Source organism: Silurus meridionalis, chromosome 3, assembly GCF_014805685.1.
Source record: "Silurus meridionalis isolate SWU-2019-XX chromosome 3, ASM1480568v1, whole genome shotgun sequence".
Lineage (NCBI taxonomy): Eukaryota > Metazoa > Chordata > Actinopteri > Siluriformes > Siluridae > Silurus > Silurus meridionalis.
This window is the reverse complement of record NC_060886.1, coordinates 33,020,620-33,033,430: the sequence shown is the minus strand read 5'-3', so window position 1 is coordinate 33,033,430 and position 12,811 is coordinate 33,020,620. Positions and strand designations below refer to the sequence as shown.

The window sequence follows — 12,811 nt, the reverse complement described above, 5'->3', positions numbered from 1 at the left end:
TGATTCAGTGAGAGCGCACCCGATTTGATATAAAGAATTTTATTGGTTCACCTGAACCCGTTCGGCAATTTCATTGGTCTAATTTTATGGGGCTCAGTTTTTTGGCTTGAAGCTTGTGAAACCGAGAAAAACACAGGAAAAATCCATAAATTAGCCGCTTCATTGTTTAAGCCGCGGGGTTGAAAGCGTGGGAAAAAAGTAGCAGCTTATAGTCCTGAAAATACGGTATTATATCATGATACTGCATCACTTCTCATGTTACTGTCTCCTAGATTTGTGGATTTGTAGTGTTTATTGTGTGATTTAAATGTTGTTATATGGCAATATGGGGAGTAATACAAACAGACACTCACACACCATAATGGTTAGATGCAGTCTGAATATCAACACTAGAAATATCATCTAGAAATTATTTCTAGATGGGGTTTTCAGAAGAAAATAGCAGTAAGAAATGCACACCTTTCATTAATCACTATTTTGTGTCTTGTGTATTTGTCTTACACTGTTTTGTGTTGTCTTGCACTGTCCTGTGTTGTCTTTAACTGTCTTGTGTTGTCTTTGCACTGTTTGCACCAGGTTTCACACGATGCACTTTATGTGGCGAGGACACGTAATAGTCCTTAGCCCTGTGATTTCTGTGATTGTTGTTGTATGTAGCACCAGGGTTCAGGAGGAACGTTGTTTCATTTCACTGTGTAATGCGTCAGCTATATTTGGTTGAAATGACAATAAAAGCTTCTTGGCTTGACTTGACTAATTACGCACTGAAACAAGTAGAAGAAAACCTGGCTAAACTTTACCTGTCTGGCAGACGACCTAAAACCAGAGTGGGTTAAAAACCACAACCAAGAATTACTAACTCTGAATGTGATCATGATATTTTGTGCTATTGTGCAAACATGTCCTGTGGTTTATCTCAACTACAGAAGCAGGTGAGAGAAACACTTCTTTTTTCAGCAGACAGCTGGATAATCTGAAACAAGAGACTGGGTGGTGGTGAGAGATATGAGAAGAAAGAGCAGGAGAGAGAAGAGGTGGCTGAGACCGTTCCAAGTTCTCCTGATCACAGAGTCGGTAATGAAGGCTACAGAGACATGCCAGTCACTGCAAGTGTGTTTCAGAGCTTCGATAGCCGTCACCTAATCATCAATTGGGCAGAGTAGAGATTCCCACTGGCGCTCATAACTACCCAGGTGAAGTTGAGCAGAGAGTCGGTTACCCACTACTGCTGCACAACACATGCAGTGAGTAGAATTACCAACTGCTGTTCATTTGCGTGTAAAAGCCAGCAAGGCGAGAAACTTTCCCACAAGTTTCATCTCCACCTTCATGACTAGCAATCGGTCACACCTAATAAAGTGGGTGCAGGACATCCTAAGAGAAGCAGCAGCTCTTCTTTATCAACCACCAACGTGCATAGTAAAGCATCGTGGAAGTGTTTTGTCAAGCAAAACAACTTCTGAATTGAGAGATTATTCTAATTGCAGAAGCAAGAGACATGCTGTGTGAAAGCTGTTGTGCAGCCTCATCTGGAAACATCTGTATGGGAAAAGTTGACGGCTCTTAAAAGAGCCATTGGGGGCCTGGAGGTTATTGCCAAGTCAAGTTTATTTCTATAGCGCTTTTCACAACGGACGTTGTCTCAAACCAGCTTTACAGTATTTAACAGTTAAGGTGAATGATGTGTATTTATCCCTGATGAGCAGCCATGGTGACTGTGGCAAGGAAAAACTCCCTTAGATGTTTTGAGGAAGAAACCTTGAGAGGAGCCAGACTCAAAAGTGGAACCCATCCTCATTTGGGTGACATCAAGAGTGTGATTATAGTCTTTAAACAATACAGAACACTGGAGATTGAGAACTAACATGAGCACCAGAATGTAAGATTATAAGTAATGTCCTTTCTACAATCTTATACAGTCATTTGAGATTATGAAACCAGGAGCTACTAAGAAACTCATAAAATAAAATATTGTGGAAGGACACACTTAATTTTTAAACTCGAACACAAGAGCTCTGTGAAAAAAAATCCAAACACCAAGTTTCCCTCAAAATTTAGGGGCACTCAATGTAAATGTGATGTAAGTGATGGAGACCAATTTCACAGTGCCAAATGCATCCCATGCCTAATTCTGCCATGTATCCAGACATCGCACCATTTAGCCAATACCGTGTTCTTTCAACACCATTTCCGCTAGTAGTGGTCTGGTATCTCTAGGAGACGTCGCGAAAACATGATTTTTGTTTCGGGGAATAACATATGGGCCTCTCTGATGTCTGATTTTATCCGCCACATCAGATCAAGCCTGTTAGTGCCCAGAACTCCGAGCAGTTCCTGCTGAGGTGAATAATCATTAGATCTAAGTCATAGCAAGTGGTGGCTTGTTTCTGATGGAGAAGCGACAACAGGTCCTCCCATCTTCTCCCTCCTTTTCCATCCCAGGTGATGTCACAGTCCAGGCCCAGATTCTCGTCCAGCCTGTGTGCTGACAAATACGCTTGCAGTCTCATGATTATCGAGCTTCCGATGATCCAGACTTGTGGTGTACTGATGTCATTCATGGTGGAAATCTGTCCCTTACAATCCAAAATGTGTGTATTTATAGTAATTCCTGGCGAGACCAGGTGAAATCTGATTGGTTCATGGAACATTGTTTTTGTGAAATCACTCCATTCTCAGAGTCGGTTTAGTTGAAATGTATTATGAACTTTATTTGTCATCACATAAGCATTGAAAATGGATAGTTATTTGTATGTGTATATGTGTGTTTAAAAAAAAATCCACTGTCAATAATCGAGAAATGTCTTGTAAACCTTAAGTTATACTCCATAGAGAAATGTTTAACTTGTGAATGTAGGCGCTGCTCTACGCATTTTTAGGCGACGCTTATATTGGACCATTTTGAGGTATGATCATCAGAGCATTTATTGATTGGCTGGCTCGTCTCCTATCAATACGGAGCAGCACAGAGCCCTTTAGACAGGACCTTTTTTTTAATGGGTAAAGAAGTGTTTTTGTCACTCGAGTTTTAACTGCTTGTATCTAATTTAATAAAGTTTTATATGAATATTATTTATTGACTTTTACTTTAAATTCAGATTTTCAGTCGTAAGTAAACAGTAACTCTTTATAAGATCCTTGTAGGATCTTTATATTCATTTATATGATCTTTGCTTGGCGTATAATTTCTTGAAAACATTAAAATGACATATACAATTTCCCTTTTTGTTGGTATTTGAATTATGGTTTAGTTTTGAAACTGATCAGGTGACCCTAACCCTACAGCTATTAGCGTACATATGCTAACTAGCTAACGAGTCATACGCCTCATCTAATTTAAAGTTATCACCATTTTGTAGTAAAATGCATTCAAATAACTTTATACCTATTCTTCATACAAATATGTGTCCGTTTTTGTGGGTTTTTTGTAAAATTTTACCTTTTTATTCCGTCTAGTCAAAACAGTGTCTACACGGTCTATAGATCAAAGCGCATCAGCCTCTTTGTGCTACGACAAAACTGTAGGATGTGCAGAGGTGTACAGTTTCAGCTCTAAGATCTACTGCTCAAAATTTTATAAAATTATGTCAAAATTATACAAAAAGCCTACACACACACACACACACACACACACACACACACACACACACACACACACACACACCGTTGTAAGATAGTTCATCTATAAAGTAATTTAATTTATTTTACTTTTTCAGATCACTGATTCTATACCTTGTGACCCAGATATTTGAGGTAATTTCACAATTTTAATCTTTTTAAGAGTAAAATGTCAGCGCTTTAGTTTTGGCCAATTAGTATAACTGATCCCCGTTAAAGTGTGAACATAAAACTTAATACTGTTTTGTTTAATAGGGAAAAAATATTAAATGTGTGTTGTGACTTCAGTATATTTGATTCTGTATTAGATTACAGCTCCTTGGTGATTCCAGCAGACCTCGTCAGGTATTTTTATTTTTTGTATTAATGATATAAAATGGCCAGCTAACTTTTTTTTATGTTAAAAGAATTATGTCATGATTTTCTTTTCGTTGCATTTTATTACTTAGTTTTGCAGCTATATTTAGAGTATTCCAGATTGGTAATTTTGATTTTTCTGTAGGTGAGTTTTAATTATTTAGATTAAATTAGTGTAGTATTGAATGTATTAGTTTAGGTTATTATATATTGTAGGTCATATTATCAGCAGCTTGTTGTCGTTGCTGTAATTAGACTTTTTTCAGGTTTCATCTAATAACTCCAAAGTGACGCTTTTTACGTACGTGTCAAAGTCATTAATTACCTTGTTAATAGTTGTGAGTTATATTTTTGTAAGACTTAAATGACCCTAAATATGATTTGTACTTTTAATAACATGTTACATTTGGGAAGTTTTTATATAAGAGATCAGAATTTGCTGATACAATAAATACACAAAAAAGAAGAAAAGAAAAAAGTTAATTGTTGTGTGTTTTTAAGACAATTTTTTTGTGTCTTAAATAAATCCATGTGTACCACATAAACTACAAACTACAAAGAATGTTAACCCTCTTTACTATTTCTAAACTTCATTGTCTAATCTCCAGGCTGCTAAGGGCCATAGGTAAAAGCTGGACCTGGCAGATGTGCAGAGCATCCCAACAACCACAGTTAAGGAAATAATGCCAAATCTTATTTGGTTTTGATGGATAACAGAAATATAATCAGACTTTGATGAAATAACATTGGAGAAAAAAATCATGTGTTATCAGAGAGGCAATGGAGAAAAACAGCATTTATCAACAATCCCCAGTGACACAGAGGACAAAAGTGTTTGCTCCGACATCCAACAGGTGATTGTTTCCAGCACAGTAGGTATATGAAGTAAAATAAAACTCCACATAGCTGGTATTGTTTACATTTTTCATGATTAACAGTTTAATTGTCTTGGCTAAAATGTAATACAGATGTACTCATTACTCAGTGGTGGAATGGATTACTCACTATTTATTTATTTATTTAATTATTTATTATTATTTATACTTGACCGGACTACACTCTTTAACTGCTGTTTTTGCACCTTTGACTGCTGCTGTTTTTGCATCTTTTACTGTATTATACTGTTTACATGCTGTGTTTTTGCACCTTTGACTGCTGCTGTTTTTGCACCTTTGACTGCTGCTGTTTTTTGCACTACATTGTTCTGTTTATATTCACTCTCGGAAATTGTTTATCCAGTTCTCCTCGCACAGTACTGTATAATCAAAGTATACAGTAGGTTTACTGGTCGGCGCTATATTGGGTTTTGTGTTGTCTTGTGTTGTCTGTCTGCACTGTTTTTTGTCTGCACTGTTTGCACTAGGTTGCTGTTTAGTGTAGCACCAGGGTTCCGGGGGAACGTTGTCTCGTTGACTTGACTCGACTTGCTTAAATGTGATTAGCAGAGAGGTGGACATCGATTAAGATCACATATAAGGATAAGTATCGCTTCAGAGTGAAGAAAATTAAAACCTCTTTTAAAATCCTTCAAGATATGCATGTGGTCAGTACATGGTTGAAGAGAAGAAATGCTGGAACACAGGTTTTTAACACTGCAGCAGCACGTTTTGAAGTTAACCTTGTAGATAATTAAAACGCCAACAAAATACATCCATGACTTTTGCGTGTTCATTATTCGGCATACACATGGTCACCAAAGCAAAAGTCTAGGTTTTATTTGAGATCACTGGCTTGAACACTTGTTTTGTTATCATGATAGCTGAGCATGGTCTCTGACTGAATCCTTTACATTGTAATCCAAATTCAATTGAAGCTTCATCTGATATTGACAAGAACCCCACAGGGTTTCCCAGCACCGTTTGGAAGCTAGAAGAGTAGATCCGAGCCACTCTTTGCCAAATGATGTGAGTCCCATTTTGGCTGCTTGCAGTGAGCAGAGTGGCACAGCGGAAGCGTGCTGGGCCCATAACCCAGAGGTCGATGGATCGAAACCATCCTCTGCTAACTGTTTCCTGTTTAATACCTCAGTCCCATTCCTCAATGCCAATCTGAACACATAATGCCATCGAGGTATCCGAATTCTGTGTTCAGCATCTTCCTATATGCACATTTTCAGCTAGCTTAAGGACAGTTAGGCCTAAGTTATACATTTAATAAATGCCACATAGTTTTATATGAGCCCCTTTTCATTGGGAATAGGGTTAAGAATGTAGTGCTCCCATGTGAATAGCAGAGAGGAGTACATGGGTGAAAAGGACAAATGCTGGATTTGAATGACCTGCCTATTTTGTGCACCAAACAGAAAGATTGCCATTGGTTTCCTTTTGATGCATCCAAGCACCAGTTGACTCATTGATGGATGTGCAGGGGTCATGGAAAACCTTCCATAATCATGGCTGAAAGGATATGGTGGCTGACCTAAAATCCGTTTGGGTCTCCCTGCACCATGTTAAAATCATGCCTACTACATTTGTGATCTTAGTGTCTTTCAAATTCCCCACAGATTGTTCCGCCAGAAAACAGCTCTTTAACAGTGCAGCAGAACTATTTAATGTCCGCGTAGATAATTAAACGCCAACAAAATACATCCATGACTTTTGCGTGTTCATTATTCGGCATACACATGGTCACCAAAGCAAAAGTCTAGGTTTTATTTGAGATCACTGGCTTGAACACTTGTTTTGTTATCATGATAGCTGAGCATGGTCTCTGACTGAATCCTTTACATTGTAATCCAAATTCAATTGAAGCTTCATCTGATATTGACAAGAACCCCACAGGGTTTCCCAGCACCGTTTGGAAGCTAGAAGAGTAGATCCGAGCCACTCTTTGCCAAATGATGTGAGTCCCATTTTGGCTGCTTGCAGTGAGCAGAGTGGCACAGCGGAAGCGTGCTGGGCCCATAACCCAGAGGTCGATGGATCGAAACCATCCTCTGCTAACTGTTTCCTGTTTAATACCTCAGTCCCATTCCTCAATGCCAATCTGAACACATAATGCCATCGAGGTATCCGAATTCTGTGTTCAGCATCTTCCTATATGCACATTTTCAGCTAGCTTAAGGACAGTTAGGCCTAAGTTATACATTTAATAAATGCCACATAGTTTTATATGAGCCCCTTTTCATTGGGAATAGGGTTAAGAATGTAGTGCTCCCATGTGAATAGCAGAGAGGAGTACATGGGTGAAAAGGACAAATGCTGGATTTGAATGACCTGCCTATTTTGTGCACCAAACAGAAAGATTGCCATTGGTTTCCTTTTGATGCATCCAAGCACCAGTTGACTCATTGATGGATGTGCAGGGGTCATGGAAAACCTTCCATAATCATGGCTGAAAGGATATGGTGGCTGACCTAAAATCCGTTTGGGTCTCCCTGCACCATGTTAAAATCATGCCTACTACATTTGTGATCTTAGTGTCTTTCAAATTCCCCACAGATTGTTCCGCCAGAAAACAGCTCTTTAACAGTGCAGCAGAACTATTTAATGTCCGCGTAGATAATTAAACGCCAACAAAATACATCCATGACTTTTGCGTGTTCATTATTCGGCATACACATGGTCACCAAGGCAAGAGGCAGGAAACCCTGACTGTCAGGATGGCCGAGCGGTCTAAGGCGCTGTGTTCAGGTCGCAGTCTCCTCTGGAGGCGTGGGTTCGAATCCCACTTCTGACAGATGGGCAGCCTTGTTGGTCAGTTTTTTTTTAACTGAGCCCATGCAGCGGAGACTTGTTGAGTTGATACTGGTTGCTGGACTCTTTCTTTTGGCCTTTATTAGCAGCTGCTCTATCTTTCATTGTCCAATGTGGAGACTTTGAATTTGTCCAAAGTGTAGTCTGTCTCATCAAATAAACATTAGTACATTATAACCCTCCTATAACATGTTACCAAACTTTGTCAATTTGCTCTAGCTGAAAAAAAGATAACTCTGCAAATAGTGACTAAGATGTATTCACAATTCAAGTTTCAGTGACACCTCAAATAATGTCACAGTCAAAGTATGTTTGAACTAATGATATTTGCATGGGAGGATCATGGCAATATCTTTTGGGTTCAAACAAAGACGACTATTGTCAGAGCCATTGGTTGGTCAAAATGAACACCATAAAGGATGCTTACCACAGTGAGACTAAACCATAATTTGCTAATGTATGGGTAAGACTTGTAAAGCATGTGGAAATGTCAAAACCCGTACTCTGTGCAAGAAAAAAATGTCATAAAATTTTGACATCAAGGGAAGAGTCAAACAAGCTTTGGATTATGCCACAACCTAGAATCAGTCAGCCGTTGGCTTTTTAACGCCCGAACAGGGACTTGAACCCTGGACCCTCAGATTAAAAGTCTGATGCTCTACCGACTGAGCTATCCGGGCTCTGCTAAGGTACCTTCTTCGAACCTAGAACAGTTGCGACACCTGGACTCAATAAAATACTTGTCTCTGTGCTGGCTCAGAGGGGGCGAATCTCATGAGTTTCTTGAATCTTTTTCCAATAGTTTAATGTGCCTTTTTTGCAAGACGCCCACCATGAAGGTTATCCCCTTTTTCATGTCCAACATCAGTAATCAAGGATGCAGGCTAGTTGAAAAATGTGACTATGTATAACTCACATAAAAAGCACCTTAAAAGCTCCTTTGCCAATCTTTGTCCATAGTCTTATATATAGCATTTGCTTTTGAAAACTAACTTTACATTTCATCACTGACCAAATGACTGACACTGAGTTCATTATTTCACTGTATAGTGTAACAGATTGTTTCCTTTACATATGAAATGTAACTGCTGAATCTTACTTACACCAACAATCAGGGACTTGAAATGCGGAAAATGTCAGAGCCTGCAACCTGACCGTCAGACTCAATTTGTCATTTCAACCGCGATTAGATAAATGCAAAGCCTTCTCTGGACCTTGAGGCTGGTCAAAACAGCCCCTCGGACCTCGTGGCGCAACGGTAGCGCGTCTGACTCCAGATCAGAAGGTTGTGTGTTCGAATCACGTCGAGGTCATGGTTGCTGGACTCTTGCTTTTGGCCTTTATTAGCAGCTGCTCTATCTTTCTTTGTCCAATGTGGAGACTTTGAATTTGTCCAAAGTGTAGTCTGTCTCATCAAATAAACATTAGTACATTATAACCCTCCTATAACATGTTACCAAACTTTGTCAATTTGCTCTAGCTGAAAAAAAGATAACTCTGCAAATAGTGACTAAGATGTATTCACAATTCAAGTTTCAGTGACACCTCAAATAATGTCACAGTCAAAGTATGTTTGAACCAATGATATTTGCATGGGAGGATCATGGCAATATCTTTTGGGTTCAAACAAAGACGACTATTGTCAGAGCCATTGGTTGGTCAAAATGAACACCATAAAGGATGCTTACCACAGTGAGACTAAACCATAATTTGCTAATGTATGGGTAAGACTTGTAAAGCATGTGGAAATGTCAAAACCCGTACTCTGTGCAAGAAAAAAAATCTCATAAAATTTTGACATCAAGGGAAGAGTCAAACAAGCTTTGGATTATGCCACAACCTAGAATCAGCCAGCCGTTGGCTTTTTAATGACTGAACAGGGGCTTGAACCCTGGACCCTCAGATTAATATAAAGTGTGGGTTTGGTCATATGAGGGGATTTCAGTCAGCATCAGGGGGTAATTTTGCTGGTGTCGGCATAAAGACTAACAGCAGTGTGTAAGAGCAGTGTCTCTGTTGTGTTACAGCTCCATCACCACTTTAATCTCATAAGGAGCGTGAGACTGAGAGGAACCACCACATCCAGAGTCCACCCACATCCAGCTCAAGTTCCAGCTGTGGAGGAGAAACCAGCTGCAGCTCAAGTTCCAGCTGTGGAGGAGAAACCAGTAAAGTTTAAAATCCAGTTAAAGCTTCTTCAGCATCTGTGAGTAAATTACAGATCTACAAGGACACTACATAACACACACACACACACACACACACACACACACACACACACACACACACTATATTCAGTAGTTATAATTGGGGATTATTTTAGTAATCGAGTTTTCTACCAATTACTCCATCGTTTATTTGAGTAATTGGATATAAGACGGGTCTCTTAAAATGAACAAGTAATTTGTTTCCTTTTTAGACAAACATTTTTATTGCTTAAATTGCACTCTGTGAAAACTAAACCCATTTAGAGCATTCAATTGGCATATTACATCAAAATGCAAATACAAATATATAAATAAAAAATTATAAATGAACTCTGACTTTTTCTCGTAAACATCCAACATTTCTGGTGCCTCCACCGGTAACCATGTTGTGGGTCTGAAGTTAACTTGGAAAAAAAAAACTTGTAATTGGAAAAATTTTTTATGTACGGCTTAATAAGGACAACCAGATTCGGCGGTGTTCGTCAGAAAGGTGTCACCAAGATGAATAGAAACCTTTGACATCTCAGTGCACCAGTGCAAAAGCTTTTTATTGCCCAATGTGGGGAAGGAATTAAATACGCTGAGATTAAGAATCTCACGCTCTACGCCGAGCACATCATTTAATTCTCCACGTCACATGGACTTCATGCAAAACACACGCCAGCTACTGACTGGCAGTTTAAGAATAACCAGAGCCGAATGTGGTTTATCCAAAAAACTAAAGGAGACTCCAAAGACAGGTCTCTGTGCCGCAATCGATTACTGCAATGGCCTGTTATCCATAATGTCAGTAGTTCAAACCCATCCAGACCTGTGGTGGCTTAAGTTAAACTCTAAAGTGCTGCTGAGCTTCATGATCATCTCTACTGAACATAAGCGGAGGACTGAGTGATTGTTGCTGGCAGGTGGTGCGTCTGGGAAAAATGCTTTGAGGGTTTGTTCTTGAGTCAGTGCAGTTCGGAAGGTGTTTGCAAAAATGATGTTTGAGGTCTGATTTTTCGACTGAGAGCTCGCCGTCCTGTTCCGCAAAAGTGAGGTTTTTAACGTGCTGACACGTGTAGTTACGTTCCTGTTGAAAAACGATATATAAAATATAAAAGACAATATCTGCTGCTGTGATGGCCCGAGAGGTAAAGGCATTAGACTCGAAATCTAATGGGGTTTTAGCTCTCAGTAAATGTGTTGTATAAACCCACATATTGCTAAGGGTACAATGAAGTTCAAGAGGAAGTGAACCCTGTATAGCAAATATGATGGAAACTGGATTATCTGCACTTCTTTTGTGCTTAAAAAATTGTGCTGTCTCAGCAGGAAAACTCAATGGGACTCAAACTGTCTTGTGTTTAATGGTGAGAAAAGTGCCAAAGTCTGTCAGAGACACTTTCAATTCTAAATGTTTATTTTAGATGAAATTGTAGACAAGACAAGACGTCAGCAAACTTCATCACTGCTGTGATGGCCCGAGAGGTAAAGGCATTAGACTCGAAATCTAATGGGGTTTTAGCTCTCAGTAAATGTGTTGTATAAACCCACATATTGCTAAGGGTACAATGAAGTTCAAGAGGAAGTGAACCCTGTATAGCAAATATGATGGAAACTGGATTATCTGCACTTCTTTTGTGCTTAAAAATTGTGCTGTCTCAGCAGGAAAACTCAATGGGACTCAAACTGTCTTGTGTTTAATGGTGAGAAAAGTGCCAAAGTCTGTCAGAGACACTTTCAATTCTAAATGTTTATTTTAGATGAAATTGTAGACAAGACAAGACGTCAGCAAACTTCATCACTGCTGTGATGGCCCGAGAGGTAAAGGCATTAGACTCGAAATCTAATGGGGTTTTAGCTCTCAGTAAATGTGTTGTATAAACCCACATATTGCTAAGGGTACAATGAAGTTCAAGAGGAAGTGAACCCTGTATAGCAAATATGATGGAAACTGGATTATCTGCACTTCTTTTGTGCTTAAAAATTGTGCTGTCTCAGCAGGAAAACTCAATGGGACTCAAACTGTCTTGTGTTTAATGGTGAGAAAAGTGCCAAAGTCTGTCAGAGACACTTTCAATTCTAAATGTTTATTTTAGATGAAATTGTAGACAAGACAAGACGTCAGCAAACTTCATCACTGCTGTGATGGCCGAGAGGTAAAGGCATTAGACTCGAAATCTAATGGGGTTTTAGCTCTCAGTAAATGTGTTGTATAAACCCACATATTGCTAAGGGTAAACTGATAATAAAACCATCTTTATTCTGCTCACGCATGTATCTTATTGTATCTTTTATACTAATTGTTGTGTCTGCTATATTTCTACCTTTTACACCGTACACTTGTTTAGTTTTAATTATGCTCAGCATTACTTCCTTCAGTCTGTTGACTGAGATTTTGGATAAAATCTTAAAATCAGTATTCAGCATAGTGATTGGTCTGTAGTTTTTAAGATCTGTTTTCTCCCCTTTTTCTTGTATAGCAATTTTTTAAGCCCATTGCCATTCTTTAATTCAACTCTCCTTTCTTAAAATATCCACATATACTTCTTTTAAAATACAAGTTAAAAGGTCTTGAATAACTATATATATATATATATATATATATATATATATATATATATATATATATATATATATATATATATATATATATATATATATATATATATATATATATATATATATATATATATATATATATATATATATATATATATATATATATATATATATATATATATATATATATATATATATATATATATATATATATATATATATATATATATATATATATATATATATATATATATATATATATATATATATATATATATATATATATATATATATATATATATATATATATATATATATATATATATATATATATATATATATATATATATATATATATATATATATATATATATATATATATATATATATATA

At 37.8% G+C, this 12,811-nt stretch overlaps 5 non-coding genes across 5 annotated transcripts; 4 read left to right on the top strand and 1 right to left on the bottom strand.

Moving 5' to 3' along the window:
- Positions 1–5,907: 5,907 nt before the first annotated feature.
- trnam-cau lies at positions 5,908–5,979 on the top strand. Its single transcript has one exon. It is a non-coding gene; the product is annotated as a tRNA-Met (tRNA).
- An 865-nt stretch (positions 5,980–6,844) lies between these two features.
- trnam-cau lies at positions 6,845–6,916 on the top strand. The gene has a single exon. It is a non-coding gene; the product is annotated as a tRNA-Met (tRNA).
- Positions 6,917–7,570: 654 nt separating this feature from the next.
- On the top strand, positions 7,571–7,653 carry trnal-cag. Its single transcript has one exon. It is a non-coding gene; the product is annotated as a tRNA-Leu (tRNA).
- A 624-nt stretch (positions 7,654–8,277) lies between these two features.
- trnak-uuu lies at positions 8,278–8,350 on the bottom strand. The gene has a single exon. It is a non-coding gene; the product is annotated as a tRNA-Lys (tRNA).
- A 561-nt stretch (positions 8,351–8,911) lies between these two features.
- On the top strand, positions 8,912–8,983 carry trnaw-cca. The gene has a single exon. It is a non-coding gene; the product is annotated as a tRNA-Trp (tRNA).
- Positions 8,984–12,811: the final 3,828 nt, after the last annotated feature.